Consider the following 25,605-nt stretch of genomic DNA (forward strand, 5'->3'; position numbering starts at 1 on the left):
GAAGGACGGAATACGAGGACGAACCAGATCCATAGCAATTTACTGATGTCCCTTATTTCAGAAATCCCTACCTCCTTTTTAACTCAGAGCAAGCCTTGCGATTCTGTGATGTCCCTTTACCAATCCTAAAGTAGCGTGTGTCCCCCCTCCCCCCCGATCTACTAGACGAGGCTTAAGGGAGGGACTGTAGAGAAGCCTAATTAAAAAAAAAAAACAGCTGGCGAGCGCCGATCAGATTGTGCTCCAACCTAAGAAGGGAGGGAACAGTTTAACTTGAGGCTCCGGGGTTGCAGGGAGAAAGCATGTGATCGCCTGAATTGAATTCGCTCGCTGCTCGGTTTGTCATGGTGTGGCTGCAGCACGGAGAGCAATGGAGGCAGCTTAAGAGACGAGGCTGGGCGGCTGCTGCTACTGCTAGCTGGCTGTATCGCAAAAGGGAAAACCCAAGCAAATTTCTCGTCGCCAAATCAAGGTAGGGCCTTCGTATCGTGGGTTTTTCCTTTGTCATCTCTCGCGTGCCCGGTCGCTCGCTCGCTTTTTTGAAAGCATTGCTCAGGAGCAGAAGTTTAGGTGATAATCCTTCCCGTGTATTCTTGCTTCCTGACCTTGTCAGTTTCAGGCGTTAGCACCTCTGTTCGATTAACCCCTAGAATGCATTCCTGCTTTTCACGACGCCGCTCTTGTCTATTGTTAGACTGAAGGCTGCTATTTCCTTGGGTGGTTCTGTGTTTGCATGAAAGGCTGGCTGGGCTTACTGTCAGTCAACCTGGGGGATGTGTCACTTTTCTGAAAAGATGGTATTTCCTGAGCATCAATGAAAGACAGCTGTGATGAACATAGAAAAAAAAAGGTAGAGTCATATTGGCAGTTCTCCTAAAAGGATTAAATAAAGCCAGTGCTATGGCTGTTGGCCAGGGTTGCCTTGGCAGTACTTTCATGCCATATAGATTCCAGGGTTTGCATGCTGACTTTTAAATGTCTTCCAATTTTTAAATTAAAAATCCCTGATTAGTATTTTCTTTGAACCTTGTGTTAATTTTCCCAGAGACAGAGAAAGTGAGGGGTTTCTTGGTTGGTATATCACCCCCACACACCCAGCTGCATTGCTTTGTCTGACCTTCTGTAAAGCCATTTATCATAGAGCTCCATCACCATATTTTAATGAGCTGTGAAATCTGCTAGTTGTCATGACTGAAAGACAGAAGGTGTAATTTTCTATGCGCCCACCATCTATCCAAGAACTAGATCAAGTGCACTAAAGGTTACACTTCCAAGAATGGGAAGCCAGTTTGCATCTAGGCTTTTCATTCATAGGTTTTTTTTAATCTGACAGTTTAAGGGGGCAATCCTAAATGTGTTTACTCAGAAATAGGTCCACTGACCTTAGTGGGGCTTACTCTCTGATAAATTGGTTTAGGATTGCAGTCGCTCTATTCCCCCCCCCCTGTTTCAAATAGCTGGAAAGTCTGAATTGTACAAATGATACTGTTTCAAGGAAACAGGTTATCAAGGAGGAATCTAACTCAGAAAAACACAAGTTTGCAAAAGAATTGTGTAAGCATTCTTTAGGATTTAGGAAATATTCCACTTTGTGCTCATCTGTTCAAGAGGGTTAAAGGAAAATTAGAAACCACAACTGTACATGTTGAAATTTTAATATGGTTAACAATAGTGCTGCTGAAACTGAGCTGCTGGGGGAGGGGAAGAGGTTAGTAAACAGAAGGGGATGTGTCCATTACAACTACAAGGAGTACTCTAAAGCCAATTCTTCATTGTTTTACCCCCTTCTCAAAGGAAGTAGCTGTGTGATGTCAGTAATATTTTTTTTAGGGGTTTGATACCAGAATGGAAGCAGAATCTTTATTTTATACATAAATCCAATCACAATAAATATGCAGAAATAGGCGAGTTCAATGAGAAAAAAATTAAATGTCACAGTAAAGTTTATTAGGGCCATCAAGAATGCTCACTTAATTTGTGTCATTTTTGTTTTTCCTAATAAAAGCATTATTCTACTAACAATAATATTCATGTTACTGTTAAATATACCAGAAAACGACGATATGTTTTTGCTAGGTTTTACTCAGCCATTTGTAAAAAAACAGACCACAGAAAATCATTAAGAAATTGAATGTTAAAGCAGTCCTCCTTGATCAGACTAAAGATCCATTTAGTTCACCACCATGCTTGCACGTGTGGCAATAGCCTCCCCCACCACCTGGTCAGAGGGAACTGGGATTCCTAATGTTGAGTCAAGATGGTCCTCACCCATTTTGCCACTCCATTCATGGTTGGATAAATGGAGGGCATTTTACCAAATATTTCCCCCAAACGGTGGAATCAAACTCCTCCTCCCACTTCATTATGATGCTCCCCATGTCCATTGGCTGACAGCCACCATTTTATTTTGGCCATAATGCTCTCTGAGCAATGCTATGGGATGATGTAGCATTGCTTGGAAAGGAATTGTGGACCAAAAAAAAAAAAAAACCAGGAGTCCTGTGTTGCCAGTTGGTGTGCCATTATTTTGCCCATAATGGCCCTTCAATCAGTGCTGCATGATCCACCTCTACAATATCTTTTTGAGATGGGATGACTAGAACTGTACCATTACTTCAAATGCAGCCTCACCGTAAATTTATAAAGATACATTAAAGTACTTGGTGTCTTATTAATTCTTGTTTTGAATCCCTTGATGCTAACCTTCAGCATAACATTTGCCCTTTTCACACCAAGCTGGTGTCCTCACTGCAGTATCCACCATAACCCCAAGATCTCTTTCCTTGTTAGTCACTGCTAATTTAGACACAGTCAGTGCATGTGAGGTTAGGGGTTTATTTGCGTCACTTTATACATAATGTATCTTGAATCTCGTGATGTTTGGCTGCTGATTCACCAGACTGAGAAGATTTGAAGACTGTGAAGAGCTATCTTGCTCTTCAGTTAGCTATCTTCCACCTTACTTGGCTACTGTTCTCCCCTGACTTCAGATAACTTAAATAACATTGTATTGTGAGAGCTAGCCATTTGCTGTTAATTTCTGCTTCTTTTTCTTTAACCAGCAGGCAGAGTAGTCTTGATTGTGTGCATTCAACTTAATATTTAAAAAAACATTAAGGGGGGGAGATTGCGTTATAGTCAATGTTTTCGAATGCAGGTCTGATGTAACTTATTCTGCTGATTTAGGAAACTGGGAATGCTATTATTCAAAATGTCATTGTAGCTCTTTAAGGTCACCCAGTGGAGACAATAAAGGGTACAGCAGTATGGCTATAAGTAGTTTATGAAAGAAGGGTGAATTCCAATTGTTTCCAGTGAAATTTATTGTTATTTCTTTTGTTCTTGCACCTTATGAAAAGTGTCTATTATGCTTAGTGTCCCAAGTCCAAATCTATAAATTGGCCAGTAAAATAAATGTGGCTTTGAGCATTACAGGAATTGTTTATTTATTTAACAAAGTTTATATACCACTTGAATTTAAACACCTCTGCGTGGTTTACAAAAAACATAAAAAATTATCAATACAACAGTTAAAAACATATTTAAAACAATGAAAACAGCCACTAGCAATTAAAACAGTTGCTAACTAAAAAGATTAAAACAGATCAACATCTTTGTGTTGTTCTGGCCAACTCGCCAATGATCTCCTGGCTAAATTTGATAGTATTTTTATATTTTATTCTATTTTGCCTTCTATCTGACATTCTTGATTACATTTTCTTCCTTTCTTCACTTTTAGTGTTGGAATTTTGTGGTTCTACCTTCATTTTGCTCATCTATTACCCATCTAGTTGCTCTCTTTGGAGACCACTATTTGTCCCTTGTGTGTTAGTGCTTTCCAAGTACCCAGGTGTGTTTTTCTGGTGGCACGTTGTGGGATGTCCTGTTACTTTTTCTACAGGTGGCCCCCTCCTGGCCCCCTCAGATCCACCACCTACCACCACTACGGAGAAGGAGGATGCAAGAGGGGCCCCCCGGGCCGAATGATACAGTAGAGGCCTCTGCAACAGCCTCTCCAAGGAACAGGAGGAACAGGAAGAGGAGGCACCACACCACAGGGCAAGGGACATGCTGTAGGCTGGGGCAGGCAAAACATCTGCTTAATTCCAACTGCAGGGAGTCGGAATTAAGCAGATGTACTTCCACCCCAGCCTTCAGTCTGTCTCTTGCTCCGCAATGTGGCTCTTCCTCTTCCTCCTCCGCTGTCTGGTGCTGCTGGGGAGGCTGTTGCCACGGCCTCCACTCTGTCATTCTGTCCGGGGGTGTGTGTCCTCCTTTCCTGCCTTCTTCTCCGTGGTAGCAGGGGCAGCAGATCAGCAGCACCGGTGAATCTGCTGTGTGTGAGAGATGGGGGGGCTGCAAGGGCATAACTGCCCAAGGGGGCATGGCATGAAGGGACCCTGCACTTCTACATTTGCCACTGCACCACCGTAAGTAACATTCTGCCCTCTCTTTATATTTTTTCTCTTGTTTCTCTTATCAGACCCTTTAGTTTCTCCTTTCACTTATATGCAGATGGATTTATTTGAAGCATTATTTACTACTTTTGAGGTGTATAACCTTCCAAAGCAGTTTACAAAATTTCAAACAATACAGTCTCAACATTTTAGACAGTACAAAGAACATTTCCAAAATAATATTTAAAGCAGAAATGTATGCATTCATCTTTCTGATTTCTTCTCTTCCTTTCATAATCTGTACTTGCTATAATATTTTGTCTTTCTAATTGCTTTGATATCTGGTTATCAGTTTTGTTGTGATTGAGGTGAAATATCCTCTTTTCTTTTTGTTTTGTAGAGTCAAACAGTCACTAAAACTTTCCAGATTCAGACCCATGTAACACCCAACTATCTTTGCTCTTTTTTATTTCTACTACTACAAGTCTTACTATCATTGTGTTTCTTGTTAGTACCCATCTTTATTTTTGCCAGGTTTGCTCATGTGGCCCATTACTTTGGCCTGGAACATTTATCTTAATAAATTGTGTGGGCCCAAAATGCAGCAGCCAGAATACTGACTAGGTGTTTCATTTAGGATGCATACATAAAACCTGTGTTAAACAGCTGCATTTGCTGCCAGTTTGTTTCTGGACCCAACTCAAGGCGCACACATTAGTGTTTAAAGGCCCAAATGATTTAGGACCCAAATATCCAAAATACTACCACTTTCCCTACAGACCCTCTGGGAGGTTAAGATCAGTAGAGGAAGACCCTCTTGGTAGTTCCACTGCCCTCAGAACTTTGGGAGGTGGCAGCCTGCTGAACCGTTGCCTGGCCTCGACAATGGACTGGATGAGAGTTAACAAACTGAAGCTCAATCCAGACAAGACTGAGATGCTGTTGGTGGACGGGTTCTCTGATCAGATGGTGGATATATACCCTGTCCTGGACGGGGTTACACTCCCCCTAAAGGACCGGGTTCGTAGTCTGGGAGTCTTTTTAGACTCTTCCCTCTCACTTGAGGCTCAAGTAGCCTCGGTGGTTAGGAATGCGTTTTACCAACTTCGGTTGGTAGCCCAGCTACGTCCCTATTTGAGTAAAGAGGACCTTACATCAGTGGTACATGCTCTGGTAACCTCACGTTTGGATTACTGTAATGCGCTTTACGTAGGGCTACCTTTGAAGACAGTTCGGAAGCTACAACTAGTGCAAAATGCGGCGGCCAGATTTCTGACAAGGACCAAGCGGTCCGAGCATATAACACCTGTTCTGGCCAGCTTGCACTGGTTGCCAATATGTTTCCGGGCTAGATTCAAAGTGTTGGTATTAACCTATAAAGCCTTATACGGTGCGGGACCACGATACCTTGCGGAACGCCTCTTCCGATATGAACCGGCCCGTGCACTACGTTCTGCTACGAAGGCCCTCCTCCGGGTTCCAACTCACAGGGAGGCCCGGAGGGTGATGACAAGATCTAGGGCCTTCTCAGTGGTGGCCCCCGAACTATGGAACAGTCTCCCCGAGGAAGTACGCCTGGCGCCGACTCTGCTTTCCTTCCGGCGCCAGGTCAAAACCTTCCTATTCTCTGAAGCATTTTAAGTTACATTGATCTAATTTTAATAATGTTTATTGTATTGTTGATTGTATTTTAATATTATTCTGTTATTCATTGTATTTTTATACTATTTTATGTTCACCGCCCAGAGAGCTATCGTTAGTCGGGCGGTATATAAATTTAATAAATAATAATAAATAATAATAATAAGAGAGAACATTCTCTGTGGAAGCTCCTAAGTTGTGGAACTTTCTCCCCGCAGAGGTGGGTCTGACATCATCATTACACAGTTTTGATAGTATGGTAAAGACACATCACTTCACACTGGCCCTTGACATCTGATATACGTATATAATGACCCACCCTATTCTGGTGACTCTAATTTGTTTTAAAATTGATGTAACCCACCCTTGGACCTGATGGTCAAGGGCAGTTAATAAATTGAAGTAATAATTACAATAATAATACTTGGAAGTAAGTCCTATTGAGATCAATGGGGCTTACTCCCAGGAAAGTGTATATAGGATTGCAGCCTTAATTGTCTTTCCCTTATGTCTCTTGTTCTTTTATGTGAGCCTATATTATCTTTTATGGATCCCTGTAAAGTGTCTAGTTGCTTCAAGTGCTTTTAAAGTGTTAAGTATTTCATTTTTATTACAGTAAGGGTGTGATTTCATGGTCAAGTTATCTTACCTGTAAATGACCATGACCTAATGAGCTCCAGATTAAACTAGTGCAATGTGTTATATGTAGTACTTCTTTTGAAGACTTCCCAGAAACTTCAAAATGCAGCTATCAGTTACTAAATGGTAACAGCTATATCTCACCAAACCTTAAACAAAGGTTTAAGTGCCATTAAGTTCCTAATTGGCCTGATATCCAGGTACCTGAAGGACTGCCTTCTAAATCAGGCAGGAGGTACCTTTGGCCCTCCAGATATTGCTAAACTTCAACACCCACCCTCCCTGTCCATTGGCCATGTTTGCTGGAGCTGATGGGAGTTGTAGTTCAACAAGATCCAAAGGGCCAGAACTTCCCCAGATCTGTTCTAAGTAAAATCTGTGGTCATAATACGTCCCTTCTATGACCCTCCACTATCTGAAGTGGCAAGTGGTGACCAGGGAGAGGACCTTTTCAGTTATGGAGTCTTATTTCAAAATCAAAGGCCGTCCTCCAGGTGCCTACTCCAAGGGAAGCTCGGAGGGTGGCAACAAGGGAGAGGGCCTTCTCAGTGGTGGCCCACAAATTATAGAATGATTTTTTGTGACGAGGTGCGCCTGGCGCCAACACTGTTATCTTTTAGGCGCCAGGTCAAGACTTTCCTCTTCTCCCAGGCATTTTAGCATGTGTTTTAAAAAATTTTAATTTTTTTTAAATTGTGTTTTAAATTGTTTTTAAAATATGTGTTTTAAATTGTATATTTGTTTTAATGTTTTTGGTTGCTGTAAACCGCCCAGAGAGCTTCAGCTATGGGGCGGTATACAAGTGCAATAAATAAATAATAATAAATAAATAAATAAAATATTTGTTGAATGTCTACCTCAAAGAGGCTAGCTTGGTCCCAACTTCGATATAATTTCACTACCAAATATTTTTCTATTTACTTAGGCATTTCAACATGCAACACCCTCGTTCGTACAACATGGTAAGCCAAACAATAGCTTACTGGGACTGCGCAAATGTGTAGGCTCTCACAGAGGAGTTTGCTCCTTTCTGATTTTTTTTTGCTCCTGCACCGCACTGAAGAAAGCTAAGGTTTGACATAGTGTGTTGTCTGAACCCAGGCTCAGGGTTAAGTTCTTTCCTCACTAACCACCAGCTGTAGCAAACAACAAAGCCCAAGTTCATATGACACACTAAGCTGAACTTTGGCTTAGCTCAGCATGTCATGGGGATCAAAAAGACCAGGGAGGAGTAACGTGGCTGTGAGCTTCTCTCTGAGAGCCTGCGTGTTAGCATGGTCCAGGTAAGCCAGGAGTTGCCAACCTTTTTAGACCAAGGGACACATTTTGAATTTTGAGAGTGCTGAGCATGTCAATCACAAAATGGCTGCCATTGAGGTGTGGCACAACACAAAATGGCTGCGATGGGGGCATGGCATAACACAACATGGCTGCCCTGGGGGATGTGGCATAACAAAATGAGAGGGAGTGCAGTCATTGCTGCTTCTGTCTTTCTTCTCCTCCTCCCAAAGCAACCTCGTATTCTACCATGGGGAATCAGTTATGTCCTGCTGGTCCTGATTGTGGAGATGCAGCTGTTTCCCCAGTGCCAATCCTGAACCAAAGCCTAGGCTGCCATCCTGTACCCAATTACCTGGAAGTAAGCCCCATTAAACACACAGACTTACTTCTGAAGTAGACATGTATACTATTGTACTGTAAGTTAACTATATAGCAAATTCTTAATGAGTGCCTGGACATCAGCTCCTGCACAGCAAGAGACATGCCTAAGCCTCTTTGCAAAGTTTTCACATTTTGCATTTGCCATTTGGGGAGGGGATTCTTTACCATCCACCCATGCTTAATGTATAGTAGTATTTCCAGAATACAAATTCTAGGGAGAACCTGATCTCAAACAACCCACCAGAGGAAAGATTCATTCTGGTAGTTAGGCACAAAGGAAGGGCAAACTATGGACACTCCAAGGACTATGAAAAAATAAGACACGAGCAGGTAAAGTGCAGCAAAGGCAAGGGGAAAATAAAAGCTGTTATAGGACTCCAGGAATTCCTATTGCCGGTTGTCCAAACAACTCACTTATCAGTCACAGCTCTGACCTCACTCTTGGTTTAATAACACTGACAGGTGGGGAGCAGCTAGGCTGCCTCATTGAACGTATATCACTTAGGAGGGTACCTCCACATTTTGAGTGGGGGTGCCAATGAAGGTCTTTGCAGGCAGCATGGCAACCCCCCTCAGTAAGCCATAGTTTAGCTTCCTATGCCGTGTGAACCAGGCCAATGTCAGTTGGCTTTTAATATGCCTTTATTCAGTCAGTTGAATTTTTACAGGTTTATTTTAATTGTTGCTTCTGCTGTCTTATGTTTGGAATGTCTTACGTATTATTGTTTTTAATTGTTCCACTATAAGCTGACCTGAGAGTTTTTACTGAATAAGATAACTAAAGAGATAGTAAAGGGGTGTGACCAAAACGCCATAGAATTCCTGAACTGAACTTTTTCAGAAGGTAATTTTTAAGAGTGAAGATCACTGATGACTTACTGTGACTTTTTTTTCTAATTCTAGTTTTGTTTTATCTATATAATTGATGGATATTATATACTTCCTATATTATATATTATATACTTCCTATTTTTTCCCTTCCCCTGCCCAAGAACTACACACATCCTCTCATTTTGAAATTAGTTGGTGGTTCCTTGATTAAGTAGGCATGTTCATTTTCTCTTTCAGGCTGAAATTTTATATTTGCTTAACTGGGATCAAGTCCCATTGAAGCCAATGGGGCTTGCTTCTGAGTAGACTATATAGGAACACATTGTCAATTGCTTTCTTCATGCCAGCAGTGTGCTGTGTTGGCAATACTGCACCAGACAAGTCTGTGTGTTGCCAGGTGGTTGTTGTAGTGTTGCACAACAAGCTCAAGAGGAACAAAGCAGGCCAGATGCATCCACAGGAGGAGGCACAGCCAAATAGCTCTCAGTGCAAGTTACTGACCAGCTTGCTTGTAGCCTCTTCCTGCTTCTTTTTACAGGGCTGATTGGGAGGGTGCAACCAACTTCAGCAGGAAAATGTAAGGGATGTCAGGTCAATCTGTATTCCAAAACGTGGCAGGGATGAGGAGCAATTCCTGACAATGGGGACCGATCATCCATAGAAACTACTCTGTAAGAGCCCCCAGTGTAGGCAGGGTTGTCTCAGGTTACAACCCTGAGGGGATAGTTTCTGAGTCCTTGTTTTTTAAATAGTCTCTAAGTCAGCACTTTGGGGAAAAATAAAAATGGAAATTCTGAACTTATGGACCTTGACTGCATCCCTTAAGTTAATTATATATAGCTGTTCATACCTTTTTCCGGATGCTTGAGGGCATAGTGTTTCTGTCAGTTGTGATTTGAGATCTTTTACCGTATATGTCCATTGATGCCTCTTGTTATGCAAGTAGCCTCATAGCTGCATGGAGTCTTTACAATAGAGCAAAGAAGTAAACAATGTGTGGATTATTGTTTTTGGCTATTGCATTAAAATGAGTAGTTGGAGACATTTGTTTGTTATAATAGCAGTTCTAATCTCTTGGTTTGCTGGTTTTTATCTCAAATATGCCTAATAGCATTGGTGGAATTTTTGTTCCTTTATATATCATGATGTTCCATGTTCTTTGCCTAGATGACATTAGCCCCGGAATCTAAAAATCTAAAAAGGTGTATATGAAGTTTTTTTAATAATGACTTCATAGTAAACACATCAACAGCAGAGGTCTATCTGATTTTTGTTCAGGCGGTTATTTTATCGTTCACCATGTCCTTTCATAAATTCCCTCCAGTTTGTCAGTCTTTTTTTTAAAATAATCTAGAATCTTGTACCTTAAAGATTTACAGATATATGATGGCATAAGCTTTTTGTGGATTGGTATCCACCTAATTTGAGGCAAGAAGTCTCATCCTAAAGTGTGTGTGTGTCGTATATGTGTACACACATGCACTGTTGTGGGAGGTAGAAATACATACATTGTCAAGGGCTGTCCCAATATATTCATATATTTAATGTAAATTTTCCCCTTTAAGAGTCTATAAATTGTATGCATTAATGATGTATAGAATATTATATATCCAGGCATGCAGATCTCCTCATACAGTCAAGCCTTATAAAGTGCAAACTGGAAAAAGTTTTTATTTCCTCTCTACTCCCCCCTCCCAAATTTCTGGGCAGGTAACTAACAGTCTGTGAACAAAAGATAGCACAGTCAGGCAGTGGACAGTGAAAGATACCTTACTTGGAATGTCTGGAAACTGCACCTGTCTCCCAACTAGCTTAGCTAGTTAAGTTCATTATCAGAGATGGTGCTTAGAGATGGTGGACACAGATTTTGCACAGAGATGTTAGTAAGAGATGGTGATCAGACACCTGTGACACCACAAGATAACTTTGGAACACTCCTATAAAAGGAGGTAATGTTTGACAGTAAGCTACCAGCGTTTTGTAGCACTGGTTGAAGCATGAAGCCTGTATCCCATCCATCCATATAATCTGATATTATTGTATGTTTTTGTATTTCCAAATACTTTGTAACTCTGTCTTGGTAAGACTTTGAGCTTGGACTCAGTCTTTTCGGGCAGTGTAACCAAATGGATCCTGTAACTTGAAGGTTTTATACTTTAAAGTTTAAGGTTTCTATATATATTGATTGTATAATGCAATATACCTGCTTCTGGTATGTATTTCTGATTTTTGATTCTGATATGTTGGCCAAGGCTGACTAGAGTGCATTTAATAATAGTAGTGTGTAAGTCATGAATAAACAGAACACTATAAGGATATTTCGCTGTCAGCTTCCCATTTATTTTCCTGTTATGTGCCAAGACCCACAGACGTGTGGGTGGGAACTTCAAGCATTAGCCTGTCTGTTCAGTTAACTGGTGTTGTGAAACTTTGTCAGCTGAGGTGAACACGACATCTAACATATAAGGCTCTGAATAGCCAATGGGCAAAGAGGAGAAAGCAAGAACCTTCAATGTGCATTAACAAGAAAGAGACCATCTTGCTGGTTTTAACATGGTTGTGAATGGAAATGGACTGCCTTCATGTCGATCCCGACTTATGGCTACCCTATGAATAGGGTTTTCATGGTAAGCGGCATTCAGAGGGGGTTTACCATTGCCTCCCTCTGAGGCTAGTCCTCCCCAGCTGGCTAGGGCCTGCTCAGCTTGCTACAGCTTCGCAAGCCAGCCCCTTCCTTGTCCGCAACAGCCAGCTGGGGGGCAACTGGGCTACTTGGGACTATGCAGCTTGCCCACGGCTGCATAGGTGGCAGGGCATGTAACCCCTGAGCCACTCACTGTGGGGGTGATCTTTAGCTGGCCCTTTACACCCTCCCCACTGTGCTATACCAGCTGCTGGTATACATGGTTGTAGAGGTGGAAAAATCATAAGCAACAAGATCAGAGGGAAATGATATACAAAAAAACCCCCACCCAAACAAACCAGACAGTGACAATTACATTAAAGTTTAAATGTATGTAAGATCATCACAGTGACTATTCAGAAAGCACTGTTGATGACAACACAAACACCCTGCCATTGGTAAATTAACACCTATCCTGGAATGAAAGAAATCTCCGACACACTCCATTAGCTTGATTCAGGTGACAGAATTGAATTTATTTATGTTGTAATTTATTGGAGTTTTCCTTGCAGTTTCTTTGTTCAAGACCAAGCACTTGCAGACCAGTAAATATTCAGTGTCATTTCTGAATATTGCTTTTTCTAATGACAGATTTCTGTAAGGATTCTAGAATCACTTTTTTTAAATACTAATGGGAAATGCATGTTTTATGAGAAAATACATTTAATAATAGGTATTGTGAACAGTTGTGTGGATTTTTTTAAAATCTGAAGATTTAAAGCAGAAATGAGAATGGATTTATGAACGAACTCCTGCAAAAATGATATAGACTAGAAACAGACTATTTCATCTATTCCTAGATCTGTGTCCATTTAGTTTATTCTTTTCTGTAAAGATGGACCTGTTTGCTTTTGTAGATTGCAGAAGGGCATTGCCAGCAGATGACAGCATCTGCTGCATTGGAAGATGGCCAAGTGAATGAGCACACCATGTTGTGGCTGGTTTTGTTTTGACCTGTGATAGGGTGATTGACCCTGATTGACTAGAGTGAATGTGGACAGAATTGGCATCTAGGGTTTGTTGCCAGTCTGATCCCTGTGCTTCTGTCTGTTATGTAGCCTCTTGTTGCTGGTGAGTGACTGTTAGGGGGCTATTTGTAAGCAAGGGGAGGCCTATATCCACTGACACAGGTCAAATTTAATGGTTTACCAAGGTTGTAAAGTATCATCAGGAATAAAAATCCAGGCCACAAAAGGGAAAAGGTACAATTTAATTTTGTTAATTGCAAGTGCAATATAAATGCTCACAAGGCTACCACAACAGGTGATATAATTATCAGTCAGTGATGGCTTACTGCAATCTGATTTGACACTTTCAGGAAAGGGGGTAGCCAGTCCTCTCATCTTCATGTGGAAGCAACTCTTGGGCTTTTTGTGGTCATTCAAAAGCAAGGCTTCAATGGAATAAGCAGATCAGTCTGCAGACAGCTCTACTTCAGCGCCTTGCTTTCAGTTAACACATCTGGAGTTTATAGTGTCAGATGGTTCTCACTTGCTCACTTGCCTTTTTCTCTCCTGCTTTTATACCCCTTATTCTCCATACGTGCTTGCATGAATTAATGACCTCATGCACTCTTGCACTGGTGAAAGAGGAAGTCTCCCTAAAATATGGAACCCAACATAATATTAATTTGTTACACCAAAACCCTAATTTGTCTCTTTTCCTCACATATATAGCAATTCCTTGTTTTCTGAAGGTTTCTTCCCAGTCATGCCAGCTCTGTATGGCTTTTTGTTGTTGTTGTTTAGTTCAAAGGAATTCTGACTTGTCAGCATCCAATCAAGACATGACCCATCCCTATATTCTTGTTGGCTCCAAGCATAAGTGGAAGATACTGGCCATGGCAATTGCGCAATGATATTTGTCTCCCTGTGCCACACCAAAATCTGCTCTGGAGGGTTGGGGGACCCCCCAGAACAGATTTGAGGGGTATGCAAGGAGAGGGAGATGAAGTCTCATTGTGGAGGTGGGCGTGTTTGCACTAATAACATGACTTCATAGGACACTACTGATGGTTAATTAATTTTTACAATTTTGTATGGTGTGGTAATAGATGTCTTTATTTCAATATCTGTGGACAAACAAATACAAGTTTTAGATACCTTAACCAACAAACCAAGTTTTAGATACCTTAACAACCTCAAATTCACTAACTGGCAAAAAACCTTGCAGCTTAAGAATGTACCTATAGCCCACAAATATTTCTATCAACCTTCAAAAAGCAGGGAAATTGGGCAGCTATAGTGAATGCACCAGGGGAGCAGGAGACCTGACCTCCTCTCTGAGAAATTGTACCGCCCTACAAATTTGTCAAAATGCAAACACAATTTGGATTGGTCTTTCACAGTCCAATCCACTTCCTGTGTAGCTTGGAAGAATTTGGTAACATGTGCCTCTGAGCATAAGGTGAATGGTGGCAACACCTCCAATCAGCCCAAATAACAGAAACAAGATATGTGCTGTGCTGAGCTTATTTTAGCAGGGAAGAAGGGACAATAAGACAGTTTATATAGTTCAGATAGTCACTTTAAGTATGTTTGATTTACTTTGCAATTATAGTGAAGTTTCTTATAGTAAATCATTTTCTTTTGCTTCTGTTTCTGTGAATATGTGAAACACAACAACACTTTGCAACACTAAAATAACTCCAAAAACAATTGTGAAATAATGGCACTGACTATTCTGCAGAATAGTTTTCAGTGGACATGAGGAGTGTCTCAGTTTGCACAAGATAAAACTGTGGGAGGTGAAATATATTCTAGCAAAATTCTAGGTGTGCTCTATGTTTTTAATTGACCATGCCTACCTTTCCTTAATTGGAGTGGTTTCAGCATAGCAAGCTGAAAACATGCATCTTAGAAAGGCTAAGTTTGATTTTTTCGAACAACTAGAGTCATTGTTTAAGAAGCAACATATTTTAATCAGGCAACATATTGTAATCAGTCTGATTTTACATCAAACTGCAGTTTCAGATTCAACTGTTAATGCTCCCAAAATAGAAATAGAACATAATCCCCAGTTGAAACACAAAAGGCTGTCTTCACCATCATATGACATTGACCAATAAAAAGGCTTTGAAATTAATAAAAATAAATTTGACACAGATTTCTAGGATGAGTAATGAGAGAAATATAATTTTCTAGGTTGGATTCTCTGTAGAAACAGTAGAAACATAGGAAAGAAGCAAAGTAAAAACACCATCAACAAACATACAAAAATGTATTTCTCCATCTTTGGAGATGGCAGGTGTTGCCACCACTCTCCATATGCTCAGAGGCACATGTTATCAATTTCTTCCAAGCTACACAGGAAGTGGATTGGACTGTGAAAGACCAACCCAAATTGTGTGTGCATTTTGACAAATGTGTAGGGCAGTACAACATCTCAGGGAGGAGGTCAGGTCTCCTGCTCCCCTGGTGCATTCACTATAGCTGCCCAATTTCCCTGCTTTTAAAAGTTTGATAGAATATCTGTTGGCTATAGGTACATTCTTAAATCACGTGGTTTTTTGCCTATTAGTGAATTCTAATAAGGAAGTCATTTAAGTTTACATCCGGATGCAGTCACGATATCATACTCATAAAACTATTATTGAGATTAAAGCTGGTGAAATGTTGGGTTACACACATACATCTGTACGTTATACAAATTGCATGAAAAGGACAGGAGCATAGATTAAAACAGCCAGTTGTATTGTGAGAGTGGCAGGGGGGAATTGCTTTATGACTGTTTGATTTGAGATGTCACAATAAAGAGCTAACACATCCTTCCTATGTAGGAAGCATTCTGTCTCTGCAGATGGAGGCAGTATGCCTGGCATCTCCTTTGGTAATTCAACTGTGTTGGCGGCAGATGTAGATATAGCTATGTCTTTCCAATAGCTGTGGGTTTTTTCTCATCAGCTGTCAAAAGGCTTCTTTGTCATTATGCATGGCGATTATTGTATTCCCATAGTACAAAATAGCAGGCCATTTAATTTTATGTTTCCTATACAGCCACCACCTCAGCAGAAGTACTCAAGCAGGAACATTTTGTCCTATATTCTTACACTGGATTCACACTGCTTAGTTAATAGTACTACCAGAATAGAAGTAAACATTTATATCGCAAAAAAAGAGGATCTTGTGTCTGCCCAGTTTTGCTCCCTTTCAGTTCAAATGTCAGCTTTCCTTCTTTCGTCCTTCCCTTCCTCAGAAAGTATCATAAGCTCCTCAGAGCAGTAAACTGCCCTTTTTGGTCATGTTAGTTTGTAAACTAGCTGCATATATAAATAATAACCTAGTAAACAAAAATGAGCATTAAATAAACAAATGCACACTCAGTGTTTTGACCAAGTAGAAGCACTATTTAATTTCAATGTTGCAATTTCTTTTTGATTGGTGTGTATGTATTTATGTATCAAATTTGAAAAAGAATAGAGAAAAGTGCTAAACAGATTTTTAGAAGATTTGTCATATTTTGTATTTTTATTTGTTTTTATTTTTTGTTAGCCGCCTTGAGGGCCTTTTTGGCCAAAAGACAGCATAGAAATAAACGGTAACAACACACACTCCACCCCACACAACACACAACACATAACATTTTAGAAAATATGAAATAAGAGTGGATGAAATGATGCTTCAGCTATATTATATATACATTGATTTGAAAGCATCCCTTTCCTTAATTTGTAGAAGCTCTAGCACATTTGTGGACCATTTTGATTAGAAAGTTCTGTAATACTCTTGATACTTCACAATGTTTCTGCTGAGTTGTGACAATTGTCTCCAAGAAAAGAAGTTTATCATTTTGCAGTAGTCTCGGATTTACCATGCCCCCACATTAATGGCTATAATTAACATTTTTCTACCATTCCTTAGAGGAGATGTAATCATTCTTTGATCATATAAATAACTGTTTTGTATTTTGAGGGGGATGGGGGAATCCTTCAGTACCAAGATCTCTTTTGGAAAATTAAGAACTGCAAGAAAATATGCACTTCAAAATCAGCCCCCAGAGTAACAGGTCTCCTATATGTAGGACTGGGCCATGTGGTGATTATGGCATTGTACAGCTAGGGTGGATTTTTAAAGGCTGTGTTGATTTATTTAGCGCACTTTAAAGCTGCAAAGGGTGGGGTGAGCCAAAGGATAAGGATAAAATGAATATAACAGAGAGAAGAAGAGAATAATGTGCTATTGCAATGCAGTTAGTGATAAAATCCTATCACCATCCCACTGGGTATGCATATTAGCTGTATTCTTCTGGCTTATTTTGATTCTTGATGCTTCTCAAGTTTGGAATATTTTTTAAACTATTTTTTAAAAACTTGTATGTTTACATCTCGGATTTGATAAGAAGATATGCAGGGGTGTAGTGATTGGGGTATAAATACCCCCCAATGAAATTTTCCTTCAGTCCCCAAATTTCTAGCATTTGAGTAACTTAAAACTTCAGTTGAGCTTTTAGAAATAGAGTTTAGGCATCCAAAGAGAGTGGCAGGGGCAAAGTTACCAAAGGAATGCAAACACAGTGTGGCATCCAGAGCTTGGAAGTAACTCGTTACAAATAACACGTTACTTGTAATTTATTACTTTTTAAAGTAACGAGTGGGTAACTTCATTACATTTTGCTAGTAATAGAACGACTAGTAATTTCCTTACATTTTAGCAGCAATGGTAACGTCTCCAGCATTAGTTTTGGACGTTACTTGGGGGGGAGCAGGGGAAGTCTTCTGCTCCTGGAATTGGTGGACAAAAGACATGTGCCCCACACTGGGCTTCTACTCAGTGTCACTCTTCCTTCGTGCTTGTGTTAGGAGGCACGAGGGAGGAAGTGGAGAGCCAGACCCTCAGTTGTGGAGCAGAGAGAGAGAAAAAAAAATTGCTACAAAAATGGATGGTGGAGGGAGAAATCCGGAGGGCAGGGATGAAGGAGGAGGCAGCAGCAGAATGGAGGTGAAGAGCTGAGGTGAGTGACGATGATGTGTGTGTGTGTGTGCCCCCCTCGTCCTGCCTCCCGCCCGCTCATCCTGCTGCCTGCCCACTCGTCCTGCAACCTCCCCCGCCCATCCTGCTGCTCCCTTGCACCTGGCACTCACCCTGCACCTGGCACCCCCCTCACACCTGCTGCCCCTGCTTGTCCCTGCCCATCCTGCCCCCCACCCCCCACCCATCCTGCCACCCACCTGTCCTGCCACCCATCCTGCCACCCCCTCACCCCTGCTCTCTCCCCCCTGCTCTCTCCCCCCTGCTCTCTCCCCCCTGCTCTCTCCCCCCTGCTCTCTTCCCCGCCTGCCCCCCACTCACTCATCCTACTGCCCGCACCCCATCTCTGCCCCCGCCTGCCCCCCCTCACTCAATCACCCTGCTGCTCCCCCAACCCCCTGTCTCTGTTATGGACGCTTCACTGGTGAGCTTTTTTTTTTTTTTTGTAACAGTGTGCATATTAACGCACAGGACAGGTCCCTGCCTGGAGGAGCTTACCATCTAAAATTGGATATGGGGGTCAATTTGGTGGATTACTTCTGAGCATAAAAAAAAGTAGAATGCATAGGATTGGTTCGTAGTACTTAGTGCACAGCCCTAAACACACTAGTTGCATTGATCTCGCTAAACATACATAGGATTGGGCTGCATGATGACTGGAATCATAAGTACGCTTGCTTGGAAGCAAGTCCAATTGAACTTAATGCTCTTGTTATAGAACTCTGGACCCCCCTCCCCCCCAAAAAAACTCCTGCTCTCTGGTGAAATATTTGCTTTCCTCCCCACAAATGCACAAGGACAGGTGGATCAGGGAATGAGGCTCACTTCTGAGTAAACATGAATAGGGTAGACTATTAGTTCTCTAGGTTCTGAATGGAGGAAGTATGGATGTTTTGTTTGGGTCCTAAAAACCCAGGAGGTTCTGTCAGGTATTGAATTCTTCATAGGGGAGAGTGTGTGTATCATGTTTGGAAAGTTCTGTGGATTTGAAAGGAGATGCCTTGAGTTGAACATGTTTTCTGAACATATGAGGCTGCTTTATACTGAACCAGAGTAGTGGCTTATCTAGCTCAGTATCACTGACTTTGACTGGCAGCCGCTCAGGCCAAGGGCTTTTCCTAGCTTTGTCATCTGAGATCCTCTTAACTGTCAGGGATTGAACTTAGGACCTCAATGCATGCAAAACACATCCTCTGCTGCTGAGATATGAGCTCTCTGTCTGGAGGCTCCTAGCTTACTGAAAGTGTTGAGGTAGTAGATGGACTCTGAAAGAGGTGGTTGCGCTATGTATCTGGAGTTGCCTTCACATATGAAAAAGTGTATGTGTGTGATGATATTGGGGTATCCTGCAATAATGCTTAATTATAGCAGATTTCAAATGGCTTATCAAGGACCATTAAGTGAGACTGGAACTGGGGATCCTGCAGCCAGCTTTTATCTGGATGTTTGGTACTTCTGTGAACTGACGTTAAATCATACTGTCAAACTTACAAATCAAAGCCACAGATCTAGGAGCCTAGGGGGAGTGCTGGCATTCAGACTATTTATTTGTGATAATAGCTCCAGCAAGTCACTTGGTTATAATGGTTGTCTTTTTCACAGTCCATGGTATGCACAAATCTCTCCTCCAACACTACATTTCAAATGAGTTGATTTTTCTCCTATCAGCTTTTTTCACTGTCCAACTCTCACATCCATACACAGAGACTGGGAATACCATAGTCCTGACTTTAGTGTTAAGTGATACATCTTTGCATTTGAGGACCTTTTCTAGTTCTCTCATAGCTGCCCTCCCCAGTCGTAGCCTTCTTCTGATTTCTTGACTGTTGTCTCCATTTTGGTTAATGACTGTGCCAAGGTATTGATAATCCTTGATAAGTTCAAAGTCTTCATTGCCAACTTTAAAGTTAAATAAATCGGTTGTCATTATTTTAGTCGTCTTGATGTTCAGCTGTAGTCCTGCATTTGTGCTTTTCTCTTTAACTTTCATTATCATCATGGCCTGTGGGTGGGTAGGAGGTAACAAGGGAGGAGGTGGAGAGTGAGACAGGTTGGAGTGGAGAAAACAATTGTTTTAAAAATGGAGTGAAGGGGAAAGGAGCAGGAGGGCAAGAACATGGATAAAGGAGGAGAAGGCAGAAGCAGAATGGAGATAAAGAACTGTGGAGGTGAAAGATGATGTGTGTGCTCTATTGGCAGAGCATTCCAGAGAAGTGAGGCAATGACACTGAAGGTTTGATTTTGTGTTGATGTTAAATGAGCCTCACCTACTTGGGGGACGATCAAAGCCTCTCCTGCAGATGATCTCAGTGATCGAGCTGGGATATAAGGGTTCAAGTGGTCGCTAAGATACCCTGGACCTAAGTTGGTCAGGGCTTTGTAAATTAATACAAGGACCTTGAACCTGGCTCAGTAGCGAATGGGCAGCCAGTGCAGATGTTTTAAAAGTAGTGTCACATGTTGTCAGCCATGTGCTCCCATCAACAATCTGGCCACTGCATTTTGCACCAGCTGGAGTTCCGAACCAGGGCCAAGGGCACTCCACATAGAGCGCATTGCAGTAATCCAGGCTTGAGGTTACTAGCACATGAATTTACAGAGGTCAGGCTATCCCTTTCTAGGAAGAACCTTAGCTGATGAATCAGACAAAGCTGGTAAAAGGCACTCCTAGCCACAGAGGATACTTGGGCCTCTAATGACAAAAATGAATCCAGGAGTCCCCCTAGGTTACGGACCTGGTCCTTCAGAGGGGTTAGAACCCCATCCAGAACAGGTAACTTGCCTATCTCCTTGACATGGGAACCACCGACCCAGACAGCCTCCATCTTTCCAGGATTCAAGCACAGTATATCGACCTTCATCCAGTCCACTGTATCATTCAAACACCAATCCAGAGTGTTCACAGCCTCTCCTGATTCAGATGGTATGGAGAAATAGAGCTGCATGTCATCAGCATATTGCTGACACCTTGCTCCAAAACTCCTAATGATGACTCCAACGGTTTCATATAGATGTAGAAGTGCACTGGAGAGAGAATAGAACTCTGCGGAACCCTGTAGCACAAGTGCCAGGAGGCTGAGGAACACTTATCCAATGTTACCCTCTGGACGCGACCCTGAAGATAAGAGCTGAGCCATTGTAATACAGTGCCTCCAATACCCATCCCACTGAGTCAGTCCAGAAGGATACCATGGTCAATGGTATCAAATGCCCCTGAGAGATTGAGCAGAAGTAACAGGGTCGCACTCCCCCTGGTCTCTCTCATGATAAAGATCATCGATCAGGGTGACCAAGGCTGATTCTGTTCCGAAACCAGGTCTGAATCCAGATTGTGATGGATCTAAATCAGTGTCATCCAGGAATACCTGCAATTGTTCTGCAACCACCTTTGCCAAGAAAGGGGTGCTGGCGACTGGTCTATAGTTGTTTCACTCCATTGGATCCAGTGTGGGCTTTTAAAGAAGTGGACTGCCTCTTTAAGGGCAGTGGGCATCACACTATCACACGAAGATGTCCTGCTACACATGTGACCCATTCAGTCATCCCACTTCGGCTACCCCTCTCTTTGTTCACTGTGATAGATTGCTCAACAACCCCTCCTCCAGTATTCTTCCTCCAAGACACGTCGTATATGCAGAAACACTCTGCTAGAAGAAAAAAAAATCAATATACCAGGCTATGCAGACCTCAATACACAACAATTAGACCACAGTCCTCCTTAGATACACCCACCCTCCAGCAAAGGAAACAAAACAAATAAGCAGGCATCCCATCCCATCTCTCACCTGGGCAATACACAATCACTCCTCTACCCCTGTCTTCCACCCAGGGGTTTTGAACTCTCTGGGATGCACTAGTCTCTCACACTGGGCACCCCAAAAAGCATAAGACCAATGTGTATCATGCAGTTCAGCCTCTCTCACACCCCACTTCCATGTTACATACAAAATACCCACAGGTGGGGAAAGATAGCAAAACAAAACAGGAAACCCAAATGGGGTGGTGTCCTCACCCTCGTTCCAACTCCGAAGGTTGTAGGACGTAAGTTACTCTAGGAACTACCATGGGAAAGTCTTTTGTTTTGAGAAATGTTTGAGTTGTTTATTAATGGTACTTTTTATGCTACCAGATAACTGAGGGTCTCTGGGTGGCATAAGTAAAAATTTAAAAATTCAATATCAAACAAAATGCAAATACAGCATAAAAAACAGCAAACATAAAGCAAGTAAAGTATCAAAAATATAATAAAATTCACACTGGATATCTTCAAGGGACCAAACACTTGGAAATCTTCAAAGGACTTCTAGTTCTCATAGAAACCCCTAAAAAGCTAGAAAGAATAGAAAGGCTTTCGACGGGTTCCCAAGCACTACCTTTTGGACTGCCACCCAATTGTGTTTATCCTAGAGAAGAGATACATTAAGGTATTTTATAACAGCCATCTACAAATATTTGAGGGGCTGTCCCAAAGTTCATAGAGCAAATTGATTTTCTGTTGCTCCAAAGAGTAGGCCTGAAACAAAAGGTTCCAAGTACAAGGAAAATGATTAGACTAAACGTAAGGAAGTACTTGCTGATGGTACAAACTGTTCAATAGAGAAGCAGACTGCCTCAGAAAGTGGTGGACTCTTTGGTGATGGCTGGATGGCCACCTCGCTAACAATCAGGCATGCAGCAGTAATGGATACCCTGCTTCAGCAAGGGGGATTGGACTACAGGACATTTGAGGTCCCTTCCCAAACTCTGATTCTATAGAACATCCTCTTATCCTTGGACTCCTCTTCAAAGCACAAGGGTTTCTCTATAGACAAATTAATATGGAAATGATTTTTGGAGGTGGAAAGTTTGACAACAACTAATCTCAATCACCACTTGCCATCCTTGTGGAATGCATACTGCAAGTGAAGTTCAAAGTATATGATGGTTTTGTAGAACATTCTAGACAACTCCACAGGCCTAAATACTGCTTTTCATCTTCTCAGGGTACCGGGAATGGTTGATCAATTCTCCTTACATCGCTTATGAAGCTAGTTCTCTAGGAACTGCTGAAACAGTTGGATAATGAACTTAAATGGAAAGGTGTTTTAAGAAATAGCGAGAATAACTAGATAAGGTCATTTAGCAAGGTAAGTATGTGAAATTCCAGTCAACAACAGTTGAACTCTAAAGTTAAGGTTCCCGAGAAAGCAAAACCATGTGCGAATTTCAGCACTGAAAGGGAATAAGAGTCTTATTTGATATTGTCCTAGTGCTCAGGTTGATTTCAAGGTTTGACTCTCACGTATCATCTTTGTCAGCAGTGCAGCTACACTCCTGAGGGTTGGAGAGGTCATCCTTTTTCACTCAGCTTCTCCAGATGGTGACTGATTATTTTTTTCGCAAAGACATTTCTCTGCCTCTTTTTGGTGAAAGCAGAATCTTTTGAAGGTTGAACAGTGAGAAGAGATGCTGCCACGGTGCAGCAGAGAGGGCATGATTGAAGTTTATAAAAATGTGATTCTGTTGAGAGAATGGATACAGAGCTTTTTTCCCTCCTCTCCCTCTTTCATAATGGCAGTATTTGGACTCATCCACTCAAGATGATTTGCTGTAAGTTCGGGCAGACCAAAGAGAGACCTCCTTCATAACTAAGTGTATAGAATACACTACCGCATATATGGCTTAAAAAAGTCAAATCCATAGATGATACATCTATCAATATTTATTTAAGTATTTGTAAGCTGTACTTTTCATAAAAGTACATCAAGCTTTTTTTTTTAATGTTTATAACGTTGTTTTGTTTTAATGTATTTTAAGGTCTTTTGTGATGTTTCAAAGTGTTTTTAGCATTTCTGTTTGCCGCACTGGGCTCCTGCTGGGAGGAAGGGTGGGATATAAATCAAATAATAAATAAATAAATAAATAAGACAGCTTACAATATACAAACACATGATAAAATTAAAAACCAATAAAGCATCATTAAAAATAATAATAAAAGCATCAACAAATACTGTGTTGGTTGGAGAAAAAGAAAATTTCATGTTAAAAGTCCTGCCTAAAAAATTCAGTTTTCAAGAAATGCCTGAAAGAGCAATGAGATGGTTCCTGCCAAACCTCTATTGGTAGGGAGTCCCTGGTGGAGGCCAACCAAACCTCAAGGGCATAAGGAACCACTAAAAGTGTCGCATCAGAAGATGTTGGAGATCTAGATGGAACAAAGGGAGTCAGACAGTCCTTAGCTACTTTGAGCCCAAGTTGTTTAGGGCTTGGCTTGGTGAATTAGCACAAGTACCTTGAACCAAGCCCAGTAGCAAATTGCCAATCAGTGCAGCTCCTTCAGCAGTGGGGTAATATGTTATCAGTAATCTCCTATAAGCAATCTAGCTACCTCATTCTGCGCTAGTTGCAGCTTCTGAACCAGACACAAGGGTAGCCCCACCTAAAGCACGTTAATGTAATTGAGTCTTGAGGTTACCATTGCACGGACCACTGTGGTGAGCCTATCACGGTCCAGGAGCAGCCGCAGTTGATGTATCAGCTGAAGCTGGCAGGAAGCACTCCTGGCCACAGAGCTCATTTGAGCCTCTATAGATGGATCAAGGAGTACTCCCAAACTGCATACGTGCTCCTTCAGAGGGAGTGCTAACCATTCAGGACTTATGTCCCAGACATGGGAACCACCCACCCACAAGGCCTGTCTTTCCAGGCTTCAGGCTCAGTTTATTAACCCTCATCCAATCTACTACTGTATCCAGGCACCAGTTCAGGGCTTGCACAGCCTCTCCTGATTCAAATGTAATGGAAAAATAGACCTGGGTATCATCAGTGTACTGATTGCCTACAGTGGTTAAATGGAATCTCCCTGTTCAGCGAAACGGACTCTAAGTACAGGGGACAAAATACGGATCTGTCTGATCTTCATGTCCTCTCTGTGAGCTTTCTAGAAGCAGCTGGTGGACTGCTGTTAAGGTAAAGATAGATGTAACTCAAGTGGGACTTGTTATAAAATGTTGCATTGTGTTCCCAGCCCTTGATAGGGGTGCTCCTATTCAACGTTCCAGTTAGCCTAGAACAGGAGCCTTGTAGCCCCCTGCAGTCTCGAGGGAGGGCAGTTTTAAGAGGTTGAAGTTGAAAATTACATTTTTCCTATCCCTCGTAGGCCTTCCTGTTCTGTGTTCAGGATCAGATAGCAGGCTATCTGAAAGAGACCCTAGGAAGTCACTGTCAGAGTAGACAGTACTGGGCTAAGATGGACAAATAGTCTCAAATGGTAAAAGGCACTAGAGAGCTTGGCTTTGGGGCCCAACTGGACCATTTCATAGATATACACATGGCTGCCAAGACAGAAGCATCCCAAACCCTTAGATTTCAGGGGCAGGCCCTAGTGGTGTCATGGAGGCAGTCTCGAGTGATGTCATTAAGCATGGTACATTAAGCATCAACCAAAGTTGCTTGGAGCATACAATTCAAACAAAAACATTTCTCTGATTAGAAATTATGTAGAAGCTAGTCCCAATGTATTCAATGGAGCTTACTCACACAGGGAAGTATGCACAGAACTACAACCTCAAGTGATAAGGAACTTCACTCACTCAACCAAAAATTCAGAATCATACCTCTTTAAGATGTTTTGCAACAGTTTATATTTCTTCTCTTTTTGATTATTGGATTTTAAAGGGATTTTTTTCTTATTGTGAGCTGCCTTGGTTTCCAGACAGCAACCCTACCTCAAAGGGTTGAAAAGACTCCATATATACACACACACTGGAGATGTAAAAATACATACACCTCATGTAATAGTTTATTG

At 41.6% G+C, this 25,605-nt stretch overlaps 1 protein-coding gene across 6 annotated transcripts in view; it reads left to right on the forward strand.

Moving 5' to 3' along the window:
- The first annotated feature begins 239 nt into the window (after nucleotides 1-239).
- Nucleotides 240-25,605, forward strand: part of CRACD (capping protein inhibiting regulator of actin dynamics) — a 181,990-nt gene continuing 156,624 nt past the window's right edge. For 5 of the 6 annotated variants that reach the window (XM_061585233.1, XM_061585236.1, XM_061585237.1 and 2 more), the window contains exon 1: nucleotides 240-472. The gene's annotated coding sequence lies outside the window, so the exon portion shown is untranslated. The remainder of the gene's footprint in view (nucleotides 473-25,605) is intronic. The other variant, XM_061585238.1, reaches the window with a different exon arrangement.

This window comes from Rhineura floridana, chromosome 9, assembly GCF_030035675.1.
Source record: "Rhineura floridana isolate rRhiFlo1 chromosome 9, rRhiFlo1.hap2, whole genome shotgun sequence".
NCBI lineage: Eukaryota > Metazoa > Chordata > Lepidosauria > Squamata > Rhineuridae > Rhineura > Rhineura floridana.